This window comes from Vicugna pacos, chromosome 10 (genome assembly GCF_048564905.1).
Source record: "Vicugna pacos chromosome 10, VicPac4, whole genome shotgun sequence".
Classification (NCBI taxonomy): domain Eukaryota; kingdom Metazoa; phylum Chordata; class Mammalia; order Artiodactyla; family Camelidae; genus Vicugna; species Vicugna pacos.
This window is the reverse complement of record NC_132996.1, coordinates 60,363,910-60,387,393: the sequence shown is the minus strand read 5'-3', so window position 1 is coordinate 60,387,393 and position 23,484 is coordinate 60,363,910. Positions and strand designations below refer to the sequence as shown.

The 23,484-nt window shown below is 37.1% G+C and overlaps 1 protein-coding gene across 9 annotated transcripts in view; it reads left to right on the top strand.

Moving 5' to 3' along the window:
* Window positions 1-23,484, top strand: part of AMBRA1 (autophagy and beclin 1 regulator 1) — a 152,527-nt gene that overhangs the window by 1,643 nt on the left and 127,400 nt on the right. The gene's annotated exons all lie outside the window — the stretch shown is intronic.

Sequence of the window (23,484 nt, the reverse complement as noted above, 5' to 3'; positions counted from 1 at the left end):
GTTTTGTTGTTGTTGTTGTTACTAGTATTATTAGGTCAGCAAGGTTTAAATGAAATGATTATGATTGATTTCCTAGTTACTGGGACCTCCGTGCTCCCAGAAAGGGATTAATGAAGAGCCACCAGACTATCTTTATGGAGAATCTAGATTGGGAAGTTAGGCTAAGAATGTGTGTTCTCTGAAAACATTTTTATGGTGGAAGAGAATTTATGTCAGAGGAAAGAATTTAGAAAGGGAAGGGACATGACCTCCTGGGGATTGGTAGGTTCTGCATAGAATTTAAAATTAGTGTAGTATCTCAGTGGCTTCTAATGAATGCTGAATAATACATGGAGTTTGCTGTGAGTGTCAGCAAGAAATGTTAGGGACATTTTGTCACATTTCCCTAGGAAGTAATTAGCAGAGGTTAAGCTGAATTGAGGAGGAGAAGAAATTTGGTTGTGGTGAGGAGGGGTAGAGCTTCTTATCAGATTCTTCCCTGCTTTGTGATAGAAATTCACCCGACTTTTACCTTTCTTGGTTAAATCTTGTGTTCTGTCAGTGTCAGATCAAGCTCTATTCTGGCATTTTGTTTCAGAATTTACAAATTCAGAATGTGACTGAATTATTCTGTCTTCTCTTTTAGTAAGAAAGTTCTTGACGATTATTGAAGATGTTAACTTCTTTGTTTTCTTGAACTTGTCCTGGAAGTTATGTATATCACTTGAAAAAGATTAATTATGTATATAACTTGAAAACAGTTGGTAATTTTTATTAACACTAATAACCTAGTTTTACACTGTATAATTTTTGAACATATTTTCAACTTGTGTTAGGATACTTATTAAACTTTCATTCTTTTGATCGTGCTCCTTTATGCTGCTTACTAATAGTGAATCCAAAACAAACATTTTTGGTCTTCAAAGATCTTCAAGAACATTGGCAGTTGATGTTGACAATTTATCTCACTCTTCCCATTTATCACACTCTTAAAGGAATTGGAGAAAAAGTTTTGTTCTTAACACACTGAGGTCTCTTTTTTTAAGAGATGTCTCAGTCTTGGCTAGAGTTATTTTGGAATGGGATGCAAATCTTTTTGCCCAGTGGTTTGGTTTACCAAGGGAAAAAAAAACCCTTAAGTTCCTTTAATCATAGTCATTCTCGTTTCTTTCTCCAATTGTTCATTATAAACTCAGAACTTGCTGTTTCTTCTCATAATTTTGTTTGTACAGAAGTGCTGTGGTACAGCCTGTCCTACTGTTTGGGGGTAGTTTATATTTTATATTTTCCAACTCTTTCTCCCCCCTTAGTTAATTAGATCTCTTTTTTTCCCCTTTTCTCAAAGCTAAAATTTGTTACTGATAGATTAAAATTTTGTGATCGGTTGTTGTCAGAAAATATTTGTGTGCTCAGTAGTATGTGGCAGTCTGCCAAAGTGATGTGGTGAGAAGAAAACAGATTAAGGAATCAGGAAACCTGGGTTTAAGTTCTAGGTTTACCAGCTTACTAGCTAAGAAATCTTGTACAAACTGTTTAAGGAGGCCATAGCGAAGATTACTGACCTTTATTGAGCATTTACTGTGTCATGTTCCTTGCAGGTATAATCTCCCTTAATACTTGTAACAGTCCTTTAAGGTAGGTATTAATTCCCTCATGGATACTGAACTCAAAGAGTAAATAATTTGACCAAGATAACACAGCAAGTATGTAGCAGAGCTGGGATACAAATCCAAGGCTTTGCTTTTATGTGTCTGTATTTAAAGAATGGGAAAGATAATACTTTCATTGAGAAAAACAATATGAAGCTGCTTTGAAAAGATGAAGTGCTCTTCAAATGTGAACTTCTATGCAACCTTATAGCAGCAGTGAACACATGTCATCTGAGTTCTTGGACAGCTTGCTTCTTTGAAGGCAGCATTGTACCTGACAGTCATGGACGGTAGAGGTGACAAACATTAAACCAGCATTGGAGAAGCTTCATAACAGTTTGTGGAAAGGAGTATGTCCTTAGAAGTGCTAGAGAAAGAAGTTTTAGATGCTGCAAGTTTAGGTAGGGGAAATCAAAGGATATTTACTCCCTGTCTTCCAAAGATTGAAGTTTAGGCTGTGCTATTAAAGAAACAAACAAGGACTGAGAGAGAGAGATGGAGTGAGGAAGGCACTGGGCGTTCACGGGCATTGGGGTTTTCAGTCTTGGCATCCTTAACCCCCATAAAAAGTTGCAGTCGCAACATACCATGATTCAGTAAATGAAAATTCCCCTGTTGCCATCACAGTGGAAGTCTTCATTTAAGATTGCTACATGTAATATTTGTCTGTAACTTAATATATGATGACACTGGATTTGGCATAGTAAAGGATAACTGTGACTTAATAAGTATCCAGCATGCCTGACTAACAAGTTTAATTTTTTACTTCTAATGTGTTCCTTACTTTTTATTTATTAATTTTTTCCAAAATAACTGTTTCTTGGAAGTTGAGTTCAGTGAATTTGAATACTAGATACATGCCTTCAGGTGTTGGTAGCAGGGAATAAGCTGAAGTATTTCGCTTTATATAAAGGGAGAGACTTAGGAACATTGTTGTGAAATTGAGAGAAGGAAGATGTAGGCTGCTGCTGAGTGCGTATATGATAATACCTACAACTACAATCTTTTTTTTTTTTTTAAGGGGTAGGGCGGTAATTAGGTTTACTTATTTATTTATTCATTAATGGAGGTACTGGGGACTGAACCCAGGACCTTGTGCATGGTAAGCATGCATTCTACCACTTGAGCTATATGCTTCCCAGTACCTACAGTTTTGTTTGGTACCTTTCTTGCAAGAAATTAAAAGTATTTTGCAAACATTTCTTTACTGCTACTTACTGTCTGTAGAATTAACTGAGGCAAATTTCACATTTCATGATTCCATCATTTGTTTATTTCTGCTTCCCAGGATAGAACATATATTCTTTTTTCCCCATGAACCAAAATTACTTTGTTTTAGGTATATATGCCTATGATACAATGAAACATCTGAAATTTTGCTGAGTTGGAGAAGATTAATATGCATGTTTGATTTGGGGAGAGAATTGGAGTATTTCAGCCTAGCTGACCTGTGCAAACAGGTCAGAAAAATAGTCTTCCAAGCTCTTGAATAATAGCATAGTGGTCCTGACTCTGGAGTCAGGCAGTCTGGGCCTAAATCAAAGCACCAATACTTACTAGCTCTGCGACTTGGGCAGTTACTTAACGTCTCTGTATCTCTCCTCATCTGTAGAATATCATATGGTTGTAAGAATCAAATGAGTTAACATATGTAAAGCATTTAGAACAGCACATAGCACTATATATGCTAGCTATTATCATTTTTAATATTATAACAAGGTGGAGATTATTTGTTCTTCAAAAGGAGAACAAATAATAGTGATGCTTAGATTGAAGTTTAGGGTCTTTTGAGGAAACTTGAATACAAAATGGGAAGTTAAAGCAACGTATTTGTCCCTCCTTCCCTTTGGTGTCCTTTAAATTAAAGTAAGAGGATGAATCTTTACTGGGAAAGAGAAAACTCTGAAAGCAACAATGTCTGAAAGAATTCAGGTATAAGATGGCAAAATTTTGAAGATTTTTTAATATATGTAGCAAAAGTCTAGAGCTATTTTAGGAAGGCAAGAACGTTTCTTTGCAAACAGGTAGAAAATATTAGTATTTCAATTTTACCATCTTTTTGAACTGTGATTCATGCTTGAAGGATTTTGAAGAAAGTGATTAAAGTCGTGGAAAAGAACGATATTTACGGAAAAGTCAAAGCCACCAAATTACCTTGGGTAAACTTTGGGAAGAGAACATATTTTTTTGCATAGCGGTAAAAACAGCATCCAGTGGTGTTAGTGTTTTAATATTCTTACCCTTTTATGCCATTATAAATTATGGGTTTCTTCAGTCTTTGCCGTAACTATCTGTTTATGTTTTTATCTCCAGCTCTTTATGATATTCTTGCTCTGTCATTTAAAAAAAACCTTTTTAATGATTATAGTGGCGTCTGTTTTTCTCAATCTTTCATTCAGCAAATGTTTATTGAATGTCTACCTCTGTGGTAGGTGGTGAGGATACCATAATAAGAACTGATCAGAACCAGTGCTCACTGAAGTGCTTTTGAAGTGCCAGATACTGTACTAAGTGCTTTGTGTCATTGGTTTTTTTTTTCATTCTTGTAACAATCTTATCGTGTAGGTACTTTTGTTCTCCCCATTTTATAGATGTGGAAATGGTGGCGCAGAGAGGTTAAGCAGTTTGCCCAAAGTCATAGAGCTAGTAAGTGGAGAACCAGGATTTGAAGCCCAGCAGCCTGGCTCCCTAGTCCCCTGCTTATTTATTTATTTATTTATTTAGGTAGAGGTATTGAGGATTGAACCCAGGACTTCCTGCATGCTAAGCAAGCATGTACTCTACCACTGAGCTATACCCACCCCCATAGTGTCCTGCTTTTAATCCCTAAATTATACTGATTCTAAACTACTTTAAACAACTCTAAACTACTGCCACTCTAGTAAGACTAGAATGAAAAAAAAATAGATATAGTCCATGCCCTTATAGAGATTGTAGTCCAGAGAAGATGGAGGCCGTAAACAAAAAATACAGCAATAAATGTGTAATTACAAAGTCCTATGATGGAAAGGTAAAAAGAGATTATAGTAGTGGGATGTGAATTATATTGGAGCTTTGGAGGAGGTTTCTCTGAATAAGTGATATTTAAGCAGAGACTAGAAGGATGAAAAGGAAGAAGGTAAGGGAATACTACGTGTGAAAGCCTTGGGGTGGGAAAGGACTTGGCACATTTGAGAAACCAAGAGAAGATTGGTGTGGCTTGAATACAGGGAGCAGTTGGGGAGGATGGGGAGGGGCATAGGATGAGGATAGAGACTTTGGCAGGACTGTGTCAAGGATTTTGGATTTTTTCCCTAAGTATAATTGGAAGCCTTTGAAGGTTTTAAGAATGAGTGTTGTGACCTAATATATGATTTTTAAAAATTACCCTGGCTACATTGTGGATATTTTTGGAAACTAGTTGGGGAAGAAATTGGAAATTGTGGAAAACTTGGAAAGAGAAGTGGGTGAAGTCTAATAATGTTTTATAGTGGTCCAGGCAGAAGATGATGATGATTCGGATTAGGCTTTAGGTAGAGGAGATGGAGGGAAGAAGATTCAGTAGATATTTTAAAATTAGGACAGGAAAGACTTAATGATGGATTAAATATATGGGACGAGAGTGGTATCAAGTATGATTCCCAGATTTCTGGCATGAGCATCTGGATGGATGAAGTTGTGATTTCTGAGTTGGAAACATTGGAAGAGGGTCAATTTTTGACTAGAGTTAGGGAGTGGAATGAAGGCCTCAATTTTACTCATACTAAGTGTGAGATGTCTCTGAAATAACACAAGTGGAGAGACATCAAGTGAGCAGTCTTTGAGTTAATGATGTTGGAAATAAATCTGGATGCCCCTGGCATAAGGGTGATATTTACAGCCAAGGAAAATGGATGAGATTACCCAGAGGAAAATGTATAGACTAGGAATAGAGGACCAAGCTTCAAGGAATTTGAGAGAAAATCTCAGAAACAGAGAGGAGCATGTTCCAAGAAGACAGTAATCACCTGTATTTTGTTGGACTTTTCTACACAAAGGTCATTGGTGAACATAGCAAGAACAGCGTTAGAGGAATGTAGGGCCAGAATCCAGACTGAAGTGGGTTTAAAACTTGGAAAGGGAGGAAATGGAGATGATCTGTGTATTCTGATTATTAGCATGTCTGTCTCCCCCTAAGAAGTAAGACTTTAAGAAGTAATATCATAAAGTCCCTGACGATAGCAACAGTATCTTTTCATTTTGGTGTTCTTGGCTACTTAGCCTTGGTATCTTGCGGGGAGGTGATATTAAAGCAGAAAGAAGTGAGGGAATGAGGATATTTGCAAGATGGTGAGACAACGGTTCTCATGGTCTTTATATGTGGCCTCTGACTTTAAGGGTTTATGTTGTTTTCAGCTTTGCTATCATTAGCCTTTCTATTTTCACCTACCTACCTAATGGGTCTTTTCTATTTTGATATTATTGGCTTTTAAGGTTCATTCCTTACTTTAAAATTTTTCTTACTGCTTTCCTGTGGTCATTGTTGCTGTAGTTAATTAGCTGATGTGCTTGGCTATTTACTTTATCTCTTTTCATTCACCTATTTATTTGCTCTTATTTCCACATAGGATGCTGTATAATTGTGACTCTAGATTTTATTTTGGTTTCTATTTTGTTTCTCATTTACATATTGTTTGCTTAAAGTCTAACTGGCTATATTGAGGTAATATTAAACATTTTGGCTACCATTCTATCTAGAATTTTATATGCTGACTTTCCTGGGAAAGGCTAAACATTTTATGATAATTGTCCCCATTAGTTCTCCTACATTCTTTTTTTTTTATTTTTAAATAATTTATTGAGGTAACATTCACATAATACAAAATTAACCATTTTAAAGTGAATGATTTAGTGGCATTTAGTACATTCACAATTTGTGCAGCCACTTCCTCTATCTAGTTGCAAAATATTACTGTCACTCCGAAGTAAAACCTTTTCCAGTTGAGCAGTTTCTTTTCATTTCCCCCCTTCCACCAGACCCTGGAAACCAGCAATCTGCATTCTGTCTCTATGGATTGATCTATTCTAGATATTTCATATAAATGGAATCATCCAATATGTAACCTTTTGTGTATGTATATACCATAATTTATCCATTCATTTGAACTGTTTCCACCTTTTGGATATCATGAACAGTGCTGCTGTAAATAGGCATGTGCATGTACTTGTTTTCAGTTGTTTTGGGTATGTACCTAGAAGTGGAATTGCAGAGCCCTATGGTAATGTAGTTGTTAAGAATCTTTCTAAACCATAGGGATCAAAGCCAACATCAGCAGTTTATATAGTGTGTGATGTGAGAGCTGTCGACTGGGCTTAGATTGGGATTGAGAATCTCTTTCCTGTATGTTTAACTTTTTGAGGAATTGAGTTCTCCTAACATACTGGTTTTGTTACTTGTATTGTACTGAAGGGATAATTGAAGTACAGCATCTGCATAGTTTTAACTTCCTATCATCTTCAGAGCAAGTCAGTGATGGAGCTGAGAATTTAAGACTCTTAATCATCTTCTTTGTCTTGGTGACCCATTTAAGGCCATGTTGCATTCACAGGAAGCTGTTTGAAATGGGCTTTCTATATTTTATAATCTCTTGAAGGGATATTGTGGAGGTGGTGTTAAACAGATGTTCTCTTTCCATAGTGGACAAGACAAGAAGGAATGTATTTTAATTGCAACAGAAAGTATATAGATTACAGATTAGAAAGAACTTCCTGACTACAGGATACTGGAATGTTACTGAGGAAGACTGTGAAATGTCTTTCCTAAAGACTTTACAATTCTCTTTCTGGAATGACTTAGGTGTGGGCTTGTTAAGAAATGAGGAAGATGACAAACATAACTTGCTGAAGTACCTGGTAACCCTCGGAAATAGTTGAAGGTTAGTTGAACAGTATCCCTGGCATTTTAATGAGTATATTTTCATTTTCCTTATGAAGAAATAATCATTAGAGAGTAGGTGAATTGCTCAGGATCTCCTGGTAAAATAGAAGATTAGCACTCTGAATCTTCCTGGCTCCCATGTCGAATGCTTAAGGATGTGTTCTTTATCATCACTGAGTCTTTTCATGACTGTATGATATATTATTGTTATGACTCTTCGTAAGCTGTAGGGATCAAAGCCAACACCTGCAGCTTCCATAGAGTATGTGATTTGAGAGTTGGCTGTGCTTAGATTGGGACTGAGAACCTCTTTCCTTTAAAAATATATTTGGTCTCCTGTTTACATGTAGAAGAGGGAACACATTATCTGTAACAGACTAAGATAATAGATTCTTTTTGCATTTCTTTTTTTTTTAATTGAAGTATAGTTGGATCACAATGTTGTGTTAGTTTCTGGTGTATAGCCTAGTGTTTAACAAATTCTTAATGACTAGTTTAGGAATGGCCAGTTTAAAATTGCTTAGGTGAAGGTCCACATGACATCAACATATTTTTGGCTTGTGGTGCCTGGAGAAATAGAAGCCCAGAAGATGAGCAAATGAACATTAGATTCTGTAGTAAAACATGAACATAAAAATACTCATTAAATGCAGTATTAAGTTGCCAATTTAAGTGCTCAGCTCAGGAAATGCCAAATTTAAGGTACTCAGAACAACATTAACTCATTCACCTGACACTTACAGTCTACATTAAGTTACCTCATAAGGGCTCTCAGGTCTATTATCAAAATTATGTTTTGAGATCCATGGGTCATTGACTGACTGGGCTAAGCTGGGAGGAGGCATTATATTGGTACCTTTAATGAAGGGTTTGTTAGGTTTGTTTATTTAAGTTGAGCTATGGAAGCATTTTCTTGTTTACTTCTCTGCTACTGAAAATACCATCAAATATATTTTATTGAGCTTTCTTGAATTGGTGACAACTGTTAACGCTGTGGGATAAAAGGGAGGGGAGCCAACTTTTGAATACTTACCATGTGCTGGGGAATTTGTATTTGTTCTTCCATGTAATATTTGTAAGAAGCCTGTAAAGTGGATGGTGGTATCTCTGTTGTAAAAAGTGAGAAAGTGATCCCTCTTGAGGGATCTCAGGTCTCTTATCAAAATCGTGCTTTGAGGTTCATTGGTCCTCATACAGACCGTGAATGACAAAGCTGAGATGGAGAAGGCAGTCAGTCTTCTTTCTGTATTAAGCCAGTGTTTTTCAAGCTGTGATTTTTGGAGGTGCCTAAGGGGTGGCTATGAGAGTAAGAAAGAGCTTTGGTTCTCCCTTTCTGCTTAAACCAGAGCAGCTCAACTTTGATCTGTTTTATATTTTAGTGTTTACACAGAAGATTTCATTTGGAAAAAGGGGTTTGCTTCTTAAAAAAAAGTTGGGAAGAAAAAAAGCATGGAAGACCACTTTCATGGAATCATGAAAGAAAATTAATTAAAACAGTCTGATGATTTAAAAGATAGCTAAATCGCATAACTGTCAATCAGGAAATTTTGTCAAAGTTTGAAGTGTCTTGACATCATAACCATATGTGCAGTGCAGTTATTCTGTTCTTAGGGAGCTTAGGACTCTGAGTTCTAGCCCAGCTCCAGAGTATCTGTGAGATCTGGAGATTCTTCTTTAAACCTGGTATGCATGAATATAACAATGTAACACCTATCTTACAAGTTGTTTTAAGGATAGGAAATAGCATGTAACACAGAAGACCTCAAATAGCCAAAACAATCTTGGAAAAAAGAGAATAGAGCTGAGGGAATCACACTCCCTGACTTCAGACTGTGCTACAAAGCTACAGTAATCAAAACAGTATGGTACCAGCACAAAAAACAGACGCATAGATCAGTGGAACAGGATAGAAAGTCCAGAAATAAACCCACGCACTTACGATCAATTAATCTACAACAAAGGAGGCAAGAATAGACAACGGAAAAAAAAAAAAAGAATAGACAACAGAGAAAAGACAGTCTTTTCAATAAGTGGTGCTGGGAAAACTGGACAGCTACCTGTAAAAGACTGAAATTAGAACATTCTCTAACACCATATACAAAAATAAACTCGAAATGAATTAAAGACTTATGTATAAGGCCAGGTACTATAAAACTTCTAGAGGAAAACATAGGCAAAACACTCTTGGACATGTGGTTGGGCAGGTGCAGACCCTGGGCCCTGACCACGTGGTGAGCTGTTGTGCTGTTCCTGAGCTTCAGGAGTCACTGCAGTAGAGATCATGTGTGTCTTCCTGACACACATGCTGGCTCCTGTCACTGTCATGGCAGGACTGGAGCAGGAGGGGGAAGGAGATGGAATCACCTGTGGACCGCTTCAGAGTCACTTCCCTGAGACTTTGTGACTCACAGGTTGTAGTTCTGACTGGAGCCCATGAGTCCCTGGAATCAATTGTTGTCTATTTTGTACATGTAAATCTGAGAGCTAGTGTTTTCTTGGTTTGTTTTTTTTAATGGAGGAACTGAGAACTGAACCAGGACCACCTGCATGCTAAGCAGGTCTCTACCACTGAGCTATACCTACTCCCCCAGGACTACTTGGCTTTTTTGTGACCTCTGTTTAACTGGGTGAAATCAGAAGTTTCTTTGGTATCTTCCAATCCCCCATACCCCCCAAAAAAGGAAAAAAAAAGAAAACACTCTTGGACATAAATCTCAGCAATATATTTTTTGAACCAGCTCCTGGAGTAATGGAAATAAAAACAAAAATAAACAAATGAGATCTAATTAAACTTAAAAGCTTTTGCACAGCTCTGGATACCGTCAACAAGATGAAAAGATAACCTACAAAATGGGAGAAAATGTTTCTGAATGATAAGAATGACAAAGGACTAATTTCCAAAATATACAAACAGCTCATACACCTTCATATCAAAAAACCAAGCAACCCAGTCAAAAATTGGGCAGAAGACCTAAACAAACATCTCTCCAAAGAAGACCCACAGATGGCCAACAAGCACATGAAAAATGCTCAACATCGCTAATTGTTAAAGAAATGCAAATCAAAACTATGAGATATCACCTCACACCAGTCAGAATGGCAATCATTGAAAAGTGTACAAACAATAAATGCTGGAGAGGGTGTGCAGAAAATAGGACCCTCCTATACTGTTGGTGGGAATGTAAATTGATGCAGCCACTATGGAAGACAGTATGGATTTTCCTTTAAAAACTAAAAAAGACTTACCATATGATCTGGCAATCCCACTCCTGGGCGTAGACCCATAGAAAAATATAATTCAAAAAGACACATACACCCCAGTGTTCATAGCAGCACTGTTTACGATAGCCAAGACATGGAAACAACCCAAATGTCCATCAATAGATGACTGAATAAAGAAGTGGTGGTGTGTATGTGTGTATATATATATACACACACACACGTACATACACACACACATGATGGAATACTACTTAGCCATGAAAAAGAATGAAATACCATTTGCAGCAACATGGATGGACCTGGGGATCGTCATTCTAAGTGAAGTAAGCCTGAAAGAGAAAGAAAAATGCCATATGATGTTGCTTATATGTGGAATCTGAAAAATAAAAGGACATAAATTAACTTATCTACAAAACAGAAACAGACTCAAAGACAGAGAACAAACTTATGGTTACCAGGAAGTAAAGGGAGTGGGAAGGGATAAACTGGCAATTCAAAAATTGCATCTCTTGGGGAGTGATGGAAATGTTAGCTATCTAGATGGTGGTAGTGTTTACATTCGTGTATACATCTATCAAAATCCATCAAACTATACTTTTGAAATATGTGTAATTTACTGTACAGGAACCATACCACAATAAAGGTGTTAAAAGAAAAAATAAAGAAATAGTATGTAAATACTAGGAGTGCCTGGCTTATAGTAGATACACCTAAAATACTACCTATTGCTAAGATGATGATGCTGTTGGCAGTTTTTTAGTGGGTTGACATTTCCCTCCCAAGTGCCTGAACAGCTTCTGCCATATCGAGGGAAGGCAGTCCTTTACCTCTGAATATGTCTCATCATGAGTGCTTAGCATGTTTGTTTTTGATAAAGTTAGTCTTTAAACTTCCCAAGATTCATAGGTGCATCTGTCATTGATGAAAATGAGAAAACTTGAATCTCACTACTTTTGTTTTCATTGGACTTAAAAGAAAGAAACAGAAGTGGAAAGTAACCCCATAAAGTGAATTGTGAGAGCTGGGCTTTTTCTGACAACTGCCCTGAGTGAGTCTGATCACAATGGAAAAGTGAATTTGACTTTTTAAGATCTCAGTCTCAAAGTGATGTCAAAGTCACTTTTAACTTTGTACATCCATGATTTGATGAAAAAGGTTAAAGATACTTTATTTTCATTGCCAAAATTAAAAAAAAATTACAGCATTAAGGAGCTTTCTGCTGATTTGATCCGGGAAGCTTCTGTTCATACTAATTGAACAAGTCCAGGGCAGTATTTTGTATAGAAGGACATTGGAACCTTTTGCCCAGGGATCAAGAAGAGAAATACGTGACTTGGAAAATACCAGATCGGAATTGAAAGTGGAAACAATTGTAAGGAAGCTAGAGTGAGAGATTATCGCTTGCTTTTGGGATGATAGCTGGAGTCTTCAAGTCCATAGCACTTTGTACTCCCTTGAGGGTAACACTTGTCACATTTCAATATGGTAGTAATAGTAACAGTATATTGTAGTTCAGTTTGAAAGCTCTTTGAGGTTGGAGGCCTTTTCTGGGTTGTGTTTGTTTTCACCTCGCTGTCCCTTTCACCTGTAATAGGTCCTGGCACGTAGTATAGTCCCTCTCAAATATGCTAAATGGAAAAAAAAAAGAGTTGAATCAAAATCAGCAGACATTTAGAAAATGGCTTCTGCCTAAATACTCTTGATTGAACTTACTGAACCTCTTCTGTTGGCATATGATATTATAGAAAAACCTGGTAAAGTTGGGAAAGCACTCATCTTGTAGCTTTGAACGCCAGCTTTACCACTTACTGGCTATTTGATTATGGCAAGTAGTTTCACACTGAGCCAGGTTTTTGTCTACAAAATGGCGGTGGTGTGGGGGGCTTTGAGAAACAGCGTACATAAAACATTAGCACTTAATAGTGGTAGATGCTTTTATTACAAATGGATGTTTTAAATGTTATCAGCAGTATATTTTGCACTTCTGCTTGAGGGAGGAATATGTTTTTTTAGGGAAGTTTGTTTGCTATGGCTTGAGTACGTGGGAGAATTATCCTCTCTTGCAATTTTCTGCTGAAAAGAAATCATTTAGGATTTCTTCCTCTGTGAGCCCACGGGATGGTTCCCTGGAGGAGGCAGAGAGGGGGATGGGATCCTAGAAGAATTGCTAAAGACCTTGCATTTTTGCAGATCTCTTTGGGATGCTACTTCTGTATTGCTCTCACTGAGCGCACCTGACTCAGCTGTCAGACATTAGCATGGTAGACATTTGTCAGATTTACCCCAGTCAGAAAATATTCTATATTTACCATCCAACTTGGCGCTTAAAGTTTTTTTTTGTTTGTTTGTTTGTTTTAGTTCTCTGTGATGTAGTGATGATAAGTGAGAAAGGTAGGCTGCAGGGTAATGTGTAGTATATATGATCCCATTTTGATGCAGAAAACAAAAACTTGCATGCATGCATGTTTGTATGAGCAGTGAGCTTGCATGATTATCTCAGGAGGGTAGGAATGGGAAGAGTAGGGAGGGAGACTGGCTATAGACTGTTGTTTTACTTGTTACAAGAAGCACGTGTTACCTTTGTGTTACCTTTTTTTCTAATCCAGCTTTTTATTTTGAGATAATTGTAGGTTTACATGTGGTTATAAGTAATAGAGAGATGCTGTGTGCCCTTTACTGAGTTTCCCCTAATGGTAACATTTTATAAATATTACATAGTACACCATCACAACCTGGATACTACCATTGATACAGTTAAGATACAGAACATTTCTATCCCAAGGAATCTCTCCTGATGCCCTTTTATAGACACTCCCACCCCCAAATAATAATGATCCAAATAGTGGAGTGCATAAAATCGCAATAAAGCTTTTGCATAGAGAATCAAGGGAAAATACTCCTGGGTATAGCTAAGTGGTGGAGCACATGCTTAGCGTACACAAGGTCCTGGGTTCAATCCCCAGTACCTCCCACTCCCCCAGCCCTGTCTGTTATCCTTGGCAACCACTAATCCATCTCCCTTTATCATTTCAAGAATGTTACATAAATAGAATCATATGTTATATATCCTTTTGGATTGGCCTTTTTCACTCAGCATAATTAGCTAGAGTCATCCAAATTGCATGTATCAGTAGTTCCTTTCTTTTTAATTGCTGAGTAGTATTCCACGGTTTGGATGTACCTCCTTTTGTTTAATCACTTGCCCAGTGAAGAACATCTGAGTTTTTTCTCACTTCATGGCTATTATGAATAAAGCTGCTGTGAACATTTGTGTACAGATTTTTTTGTGTGAATATATGGTCTCTGGGATAAATGCCTACGAGTGCAATTGTTGGGTCGTATAGTATGTATTGCCTTTTTAATTTTTTTAATTGGAGGTACTGGGGATTGAACCCAGGACCTTGTGTAAGCTAAGCATGTGCTCTACCGCTTAGCTATACCCACCCCCCTGTATTGCTTTTTCAAATTAAAAAGAAAAAACAAAAAATTAGAGGTATAACAACTAATTATATGATTCCTTTTCAAAGTACATATTCAAACGGTACATTCTTGGTGCACATAACTTATTTACCTTGATTTCTGATGCTTTGTTCTAGCATCAAAACAATAATAATAATGCTATGGTTTTCCTTGACTCTTTCAACTGATAATCTGTGTATATATTGCATGTAATAATTAGCACTCAGCCTACTAGGAGGCAGGCAAGTAATGGTTAACGCTGGTGAGGACAGCTCCTTTATAGATAGGGGGGTTGAAAGGTTGAGGCATGGATGTTATGGAATTTGCCTGAGGTTATACCATGAGTCACTGTGTTCTGACTCAGATTCATTCAGACTTATTCATTCTCTCTCTGTCTCCTGAATTAACTCTTTATAATTATGACCTAGGTGTGAGGACACAAAAAGAGGGTTTTTTTTTTTTCTTTTTTTGAAAAAATGTTTAAATTGAAATATAGCTGTTGACAATGTTGTATCAGTTTCTGGTGTACAGCATAGTGATTCAGTTATGCATATATATATTCCTTTTCATATTGTTTTTCATTATAGGCTACTACAAGGTAATGAATATAGTTCCCTGTGCTATACAGTGGGACCTTGCTGTTTATCTGTTTTATATATAGCGGTTAGTATCTGCAAATTCCGAATTCCCAATTTATCCCTCCACACCGCCCCCATTTTCCCCTCTGGTAACCACAAGTTTATTTTCTTTGTCTGTAAGACTGTTTCTATTTTGTAAATAAGTTCATTTGTCTCATTTTTTTAGATTCCACATGTTAGTGATATTACATGATGTTTTTCTTTCTCTTTTTGGCTCACTGAAAGGTTTTTTTTTCCCCTGTATCTGAGGTTTAATGCTTGTTTTATAGAAGCAATATAGTGTGATGATTTGAGTATGTGCTTCGGCAACTGATTTGATTTTGAATCTCTCTTCCACGTGGGCAAATCAGTCAACCTCTCTAAGCCTCAGTTTTGTGATCTGTGAAATGGGGATAATGATAGTAGCTATCTTTATAGTGTCGCTGTGAGAAGTGAGATGATGTGAGGAAAGTGCTTAGCACTGTAACATGTGTAGCAAAAATTTAGTGAATGTTAAATAAAAGTATTACCATAAATATATGTGTTGAATTCTGCCTCTTGTCTATCAATTGGTGGATAATTGCATAAATATTGGGATTTTTTTCTGCCATATACTTATAAGGCTTTAAGATTGCTGTAACTTTTGAGGTAAAAATACTTTTTTTGAATGCTATTTGAAATTTAGTATTGAAATATGCTTGTATATAGTTATTTAAAAATAGAAATTGATGTTGGATTGTATTTATTGTCATATTAATTTGTATGAAAATATTTTAAAGTTTCTCCCGAGTTACTCATATTTTCTCAGGCTCATTGTCATAGAAAAATAGAAAGTGATTCTAAATAATTGATTTCCACTCTTTAATCTGTCCCCCCATATTTTCTTCCTAGCATTTATCAGTACTTGAAAGTACCATCAGTTTTTAATTACACAAATAATCACATAAGTTTCTTGAGGACAGGAATGTTCTTGTTCACTGTAGTGTCTTCAGTGCCTAGAACAGTGCTGAGTGCATCGATATTTAGTAAACACTTGTTGGCTGTCTGTCATTGCTTTTGCATCCTTCCCCTCCCCCTTGAGTGTTTTTTATTTGGAAAGTTGGGGAAATGCAATCCAACTTTTAGTCAGGGCTTAAAATGCTTAGGTTCTTAAAAGTCCAGTGCTTTATTTTGATTGGCTGAGAAATGTGATTGGCACAGTGAACGGGCATCTGGGCCTTTCAGCATGAGAGCTCTGCATTTAATAATTTGACTTCTCCCCTTCCTGAAGCCTTGAGGGAAATTTTTCCTTTCCCTATTCTAGTCAGCCAAGAACCTGACCTGGGCTGACTCTTAACATTGGAGAACACTGAACACAGTATCTACTGAGCCAAAGACTGGGAGTCAAGCTCTGATACTATCTGAAGGAAAAGCCTGAATTCAAATCCTGCCTTGGCTACTGACTCATCTTGCAAAACTAGATGAATTCCTTAACCTCTTCCAGGTTTTAATTTTCTTATTTGTCTGCTGAGTAATCTCATCTGTCTGGGCTTGTGAGGATACCTGGCTTAACATTCTCGAAGCTTTTTACAAGCCTGTTCCTGTGGCTTCAGGGGTTTCCAAGAACCGATTGGGGGCAGTGTGGTGCTCCAGGGAGGAGGGTGGGACTCTTTTTTTTTCCCCAAAGACTATGCAGAAAACAGAAAGATGTGATCTTTCGTGATTTGAAATAAGCTCTACTTCAGCCTCCTAATGTTGGTGGGTGAAGGATATGTTGTTGCCAAAGCCATTAGGCCTGTTTGCCTGAGGCAGCTGGGGTCAGTTCCCATTTCTGGGGTTAAGCTGTTTTTGCCTCTGTGAAGTTTCTTCCATTAAAAGCTACTGGTTTTTTTTTTTTTTGTTTTTTGTTTTTTTTTTTTTGCTTGCCAATAGAAAATCTCTTGCCATTTTTGTGCACTTAACAGTAGCCTTCTTGGTCTTTGATAGTTTGGGACTCAAAAATTGAGCTTCAGTTTCTTCTTGATTCAGTGGTTCACTCCTTGTTCTTCCTTGAGTTTTCAGGGATTCTTGTGCTCTCAGCTCACTGTTTTCCCCAGAAGAGTTTGCAGATAAAACTTCACTTTCTTTTTCTTCATCCTTCTGAGGTAAGTGGAAGTAAGGAATATTGTCTCAAATGTAGGTCTTATGGCTTTCCATTTCCAGTTTTGATCATACTTTTTCAGCACAAACTTTCCTGTGTTGCAGATGTTAACTTACATCATTTTGAGTTACTTTAGGAAGCCCTAGTCAGCAAAATCTGTAGTAGAAAAGCTGATACGTTTTTCTCCCCTTTATTATGATAACAGTTATGAGAATTCATTTAGTTTTGTATCTTCAAAGCAATTTGTAAGGTTGTTGGCTTCTTTGTAGTAAACCTTGTAGCAGTCTGCCTTGAGCTGAGTTTATATATAAAAAACTTTGGGGGCAGTGGTAGATACGAGAAAAAGGGGTTACAGTGCTTGCTTATTTCAGTAAATTTAGGCTGACAACCTTTGTACAGGTACTTGATTCATTATTACCTTTTAGACTGACTTTCTAGAGGCAGACCAGTTGTATTTTTGGAGTATTTATAATTCTGACTATAAATGCTTTGCATGTCTGCAGTATAGGTGCAGGTTTTCTTAACATTTTATTTCTGGTCTTTGGCTGCTTATAAAAGGACTGTGTATAATTTTGATTGTGTTGGTCTTAATTCCATCAAATTATTTGTGTTTAGTTTGTCAGATGATTAGAGGTACTCTGTGATTCGGCTTCATAGCCACTGTGGTGTCCTTCGCACTTTCTCTCAGAGCTGTATATACCAGACTTCTGTGTGCAAAACCCCATTTGTTGTGCATTCTGGTTGTTGTTGGTTCCTTACTTGGCTTTTACTTGGAAAAGTTGTAGTCCTGCCTTGAACTTTCTGTAATCCATTTCTTCTGAGATATTCCGAGGATATTATTCCTTTAAGGTAGAAAGAGGGTGTTTCAGTTTTTGTACTTAGAGTCTGATTTGTCCAAGATTATGTAACAACTCAGTGGTAGAACTCAGTCATTGAAGCTTCTTACCTCTTAGTCTTATCTTTACCCATGAAATCATGTCACTTTTATATTTGGCACTATACAATATCCCATATTCCCAAACCTGCTGTCAGAAAATCATTGCTTCTGTGTTTTGTTCTAAATATGCTGTGTTTCAAATATGAATATAAAAAAGTACAAAAGACTCCTGTCATCTCTGAGATGTGTATTTTTTTTAAGTTTAGGTCCCTCTCCACCCCCTTAGTAGTGTTGGGGATGGATTTGCCCTGTGCATACTCTGTTGTCTGGCCTTCTCCTGATTAATGACATGTGCATAGTGAAATGACTGAAATTGTTAATGATACAGAGTTTTCTTTTCTTTTTTTTTTATTTGACTTATAGAAATTGAATTTATGACCTTGAACTGACCAACATCACCCATAACTGACCACATTTTTTTCCAACCTACATTGTTGCTGTTTATGAAAGCTTGGGGTTTGTTTTGGGTTTTCCTTATAGCTGGATAAAAATACATACACGTATTCATTCTTTTCTATGCTAAGCATTGGGCTAGGTACTGACTAGGACAGACATGGTTTTTGCCCTCACTCAGCTTGTAGTCTAGTAGGAAGAAAGAGTCTTAACAAGGAATTACGCACACAGGATATTAGCTCGGTAGTATTTTAGGTTATCTATTGCTGTACAAAAACCACTTCTTTTTTTTTTTCTACATTAAAAAAATTGAATTATAGTCAGTTTACAATGTTGTGTCAATTTCTGGTGTACAGCACAATTCTTCAGTCATACATGAGTATACATATATTCATTTTCATACAAAAACCACTTCTGATGTGTGTTTTTTCCAATGCTAGCAAGCATTTCTCCAGTTCTCAGCTGACACTGGGTGTCCTACAAATTTAACTCAATTCTGAGTTACTAGCTTAAGTTTAAAAGAGGCTTCCTTTTATATATATGATATAATATAATATATTTGTAATATTTATTTATTTATTGAAGTATAGTCAGTTTACAATGTTGTGTCAGTTTCTGGTGTACAGCAGAATGCTTCAATTATTTATGAACTTACATATATTCGTTTTCATATTCTTTTTCACCATAAGTTACTATAAGATATTGAATATAGTTCCCTGTGCTATACAGTATGAACTTATTGTTTAAAAAGAGACTTCTTTTGAATGACATAAGACTATCACTTGGAAATTTCAAGGTTTTTAGGAGCACTGTGCCAGGAATGGGGACAAAGACCAAATATGTATTTCTTATTATAAATCACAGTATCACACCACCTCAAAATTTGTGGCTTAAAACATTAATAATTTGTTATTTCTCACAGTCCTGTGGGTTAGGAACTTGGGCAGGGCAAGTTTGGTTTGTTCTTCTGCCCTGTGTTGCATCAACTGATGTAACTCATTTGTCTGCTTTCAACTGGTGGTTGGGCTGGGTTAGAGAGGGCAACAGGGTTTCAACTCATTGGTCTGGCAACATGATAGCCTTCCATGTGGCCTCTGTCTCTCTCCAAGGTGTATATTATCATCCAAGTCTGTCTTTCTCAGTGGTACATCCTGAGTTTCCTTACAGCCTGGTGGTTGGCTTCCGAGAGTGAAAGTGGTTGCTGCCAGGCCTAGAACTGGCACATCATCACTTCTGCCACAAGGTCAACCCAGATTAAAGGGGAAAGAAATCTGTTCTTATCTCTTGATAAGAAAAGAGTGGAAGGAATTGATGGCAACTGTCTTTGGAGAGAATCTGTCACAGGTAGGTAGACTAAGTCATGGAGAATTCTAATTTGAGACCAACTTCAGCAGGGAAGGGAAATCACTAGCATATGTGTCTGCCGCGTGGATGAGAAAGGGTTGGTCTGGCCTGAGACTGCACATGAAGACTCCTTTTTTCCTCTTCTCAGTTGTGTCACTGTCACATTTCATGTTTGATGAAGGGGTATGCACAGATGTGACAGAGTATGCTCAGTCACATCCTTTGTTGATTTTATTTTTTGAGATTTATGTTCCATCTTAGTTGCCAGACAAAAGTAAATTTACTGTGGCAGCTATCTTTATTTCCTGATAGGTAATTTTTCTTATTTTGATGGAGTTGGTAGGTTTCTGGGGTAAATACATAGTAGCTAAATTTCATGATATAGTCTTATTTGGTACTTCATCAAATTCAGGGTTATTTCTGGTTAAAGGTTTTGAAGTCCTCTTTTCTCTCAAAAACTATATAAACAGATTACTATAAAAGGAGTGAGAATTTTTTTCATTTTTCCTCAGCATTCTTTAATTTCTTGACCTTTAAGGAAATAAACATTAAAAATATAAAACAAGTTGATTTCTAATTGATAATATAAAGTAGTGAAACATAGATTGGGGGCCGAATACATGTGAGACTAGTACATGAAACAGGAGAGAGACCACATAGGAGGTTTTATCTCAGGCATTAGGGAGTTCTCTGTAGTAATGAAGTAGCTAGGGTATGGAACCAGACACCTGGATTTGAATTCTGAATCCACCACTGACAGTGTGACTGGTTCTCTTAGGGCCTCATGTACCTGAGGATTGTAAATGAGTTATTTTATGTAAAGTGCTAAGAACAGTGGGACATGAGAAGCGCTATGAAAGTGTTAGTTATTATTTTAACTATTATCTTGAGATTTTGTTATTTTTCATTTTTTTAAATATAAGATTTTTTTATATGAAATGCTTTGGAGAGCTTTGCAGTGGACAGTCTCATTTGGCTTAGAAGAATTTGTCTGATTGTTTATAGGACTTTGTGGCCTAAATTTTTTTCTTATTGCCATTCTGTAATTCCGCACCACAGAACAAAATTATTTTGGTATAAGCATTGGAATTATATAATATCAAGCACTTTAAACTTGGTAAATCTTTTAATCCTCATGGTAATCCTGTCATATACATACTCCCTTTTACAGATGAGGAAACGAGTACAGGGAGGTTAAGTAACTATTCCAAGAAACCTTCATGTACCAAGAAAATGACAGAGCTGAGATTCAATTGGCCAGTCTGATTTTAGGACCCATATATCACTATACTATGCTATCTCTTATTTAGAAATTTTGGATAAAAAAATTAAATAAACACTACTTAAAGTTTCTCTATCTAGACTTAACGGCAGTTAGCACTTTGGTATATCCTAGGTTATCCTTTCATAGTCCACACACAGTAGATACACAATTCAGGGAACAGTTGAAGTTTTTGTGCTTCCAGGTGTGTTTGTCTTCAAAATGTGTTACCTGTTTACAGTTCTAGATTTGTGATGCTTTGCCCCAAATTTCTTGCCCCCCTCCAAGTCAAGACTATCCTAGGAGTCAAGCAAGAGCTGTATGGAGACAGGAATGGTTGCTGCTGTGGTGCTTACATTTTGGACTTGGAGCCTATATGGTGTCATTTGAAGTGTCCTGAAGTGCCCTGTAGAAAGTCCTGTTAATGGAAACAGAGCTGCCAGTTGTGTAAAACCCTGTGTATTCCACCCACGTGGAGTTTCTGAAGAGTACTGGGCCACTTTTAGGCCTCTAATTAAAGGCCTGACATTTTGCAGTTAATTTTCCAGTTGTTGGGAGAACATTACTTATGCAAGTGATCCTACATTTAGTATTTAAAGGATTTTTTTTCTTTTAAAGAGTTAACCTTGGGTTGAATCCTGTGTGTTACTTTGGGATATATGTCAGTATTACATGGCTGATTTGATTCTTAGACTTTGCTTACGTGGGCATAGTGAAGTGGGGAGAGATGCAGTTACTCGAATAAATGAAGTAATTTGACTCCATTTTAACAGTCCATTCCAGGTCTAATAATTTTCTGATTCACACCCCTGGAATGCTATTGGTAGGGAGGATCTTGGGTTTGAATTATTAGTCAGGTTTTACAGATACAGCTCTAAGTTGTTGGTTCTTTTTTTAATTCACTTTTTATGTAAAAGTAACCCAAATCTCATTTAATTATTTTTGCCACGCAAATGAATACTTTTCCTGAGTACTTTTTACTTTGTTGTCTGGTCACAGCCTTTGAAGTATTTCTTAGAAATCTGCTCCTCTTGGGAACTGTGGCATCTCAGGTCTCAGGGGTTTTAGTTGGCCATATTGTTTGGTGAGGGAAACCATAGTGAACCCCGAAGAGAATTCAGTAATAATGGCAACAATAACAGCAGCAGTGTTCATCGTTCACCACTATTTCTTACTGGAGCTTCACAACAGCCTGGTGAAGCAGATGCTGCAATTCCTGTTTACAAAGGAGGCAACTAAGTCTCAGAGAGGTTAAGTAACTTGCCCAAAGTCATATTGCTAGAAGGTGGAGTAAAATTGCTGTCATAAGATGATCGAATTGTAAAGGCAACCTGTAAATCTAACTTTTAGTTTCCACTAGGTTGTGCATACTCTCTAGGTGATTTTTGTTAGGGGTTGTTAAATATAATTACATCCTAGAGTTAAGCTGAGAAAACCTTTCAGAGTGGTTTCTTCCCATCTTTTTAGAGTGATCAGTCATGTTATGGATGGTGGTTGGTTAGAAATGGTGTGGAATCTTGGCATTTGTATTATATACATATACCCTAGTTTGGTTCTATGTGCACAAGGCTTTTGGTGATTGAGAATTGATCTGGGGCTGTGTAAGAATATCACAAAGACTGTTCTTGGCACCCTTTGTCCCAGTCTGGTTTAAGGGACAGATTGGGAAACTTGTTTCTTCCTGCTTTTTGAAAAGAGGAATGAAAAAATACACTTGACTGGCACTTCCTCCTCAGCGATAGGCCTGCCTGACTGCAGTTTGATTTAGCTCCTTTTGTTCTTTATGGAGAACAAAGTAAAATTTCTTCTCAGGTGGCTGTAAGGATTGTATCAGGAGAAGTCCCTTATCCTTTTAAGGAAACAGCAAATATTTTTCTTCAGACAAAAGGGAGACTGTGCAGGTGTTTCAATCCCTTTGACTTCTTGGCATCAGTCAGACTTTCTCTTGTTTGAACTATTAGTGTGTTGAGGTCCCTGGGAGTTGATAGACAAGCCCTTTGGTGATACTGAGCTTTAGTTTTTAGTTTTCTTGGTAACTGGTATTTGTAGCAGCTCTTTCCTCATCCTTCTGATTCCTGTAGGAACTTGGGATTGCATCACAGTTTTCTGAATCATACGATGTTTGTGACCTATATTTTCTTCTTCCTCCTGAGTTACACGAGGTCAGAAGGTCAGATTTTTTTCCTTAGTAATTGGGCTGCTGCTGCTTTCACCACGTTACGAGATTATAGGTGGTTTAAATGTGTTTCTTTGAAAGTACTTTCATGTTGCACTGTTAAGATGAGGGGCCCTCAGCTCATTTCTGCTGAACTTTTCTTTATTAGGTAAAAGAATGGCTCAGAAAAAAATTACAGACTCAGTTAAGGGTTAAGGTGAACGAATGGGAACTATATTTCTGGCACCTTCCTGGTTAGTAATTACTCAGCTGTGTGGAAGTTTCACTTCCAGACTTTTGGTCTTAAACCAGGAGTTGTCACGGTCACCAAGGAGATTATTTCCTTCCAGTTAGTTCATCCTTAGCTTATGCAGGAGGTTAGCCTGCAGTGTGTTGACATTCCCAGTGTGTACATATTTGTATGGTGTACTAATGGGTGATGAGAACTGTACC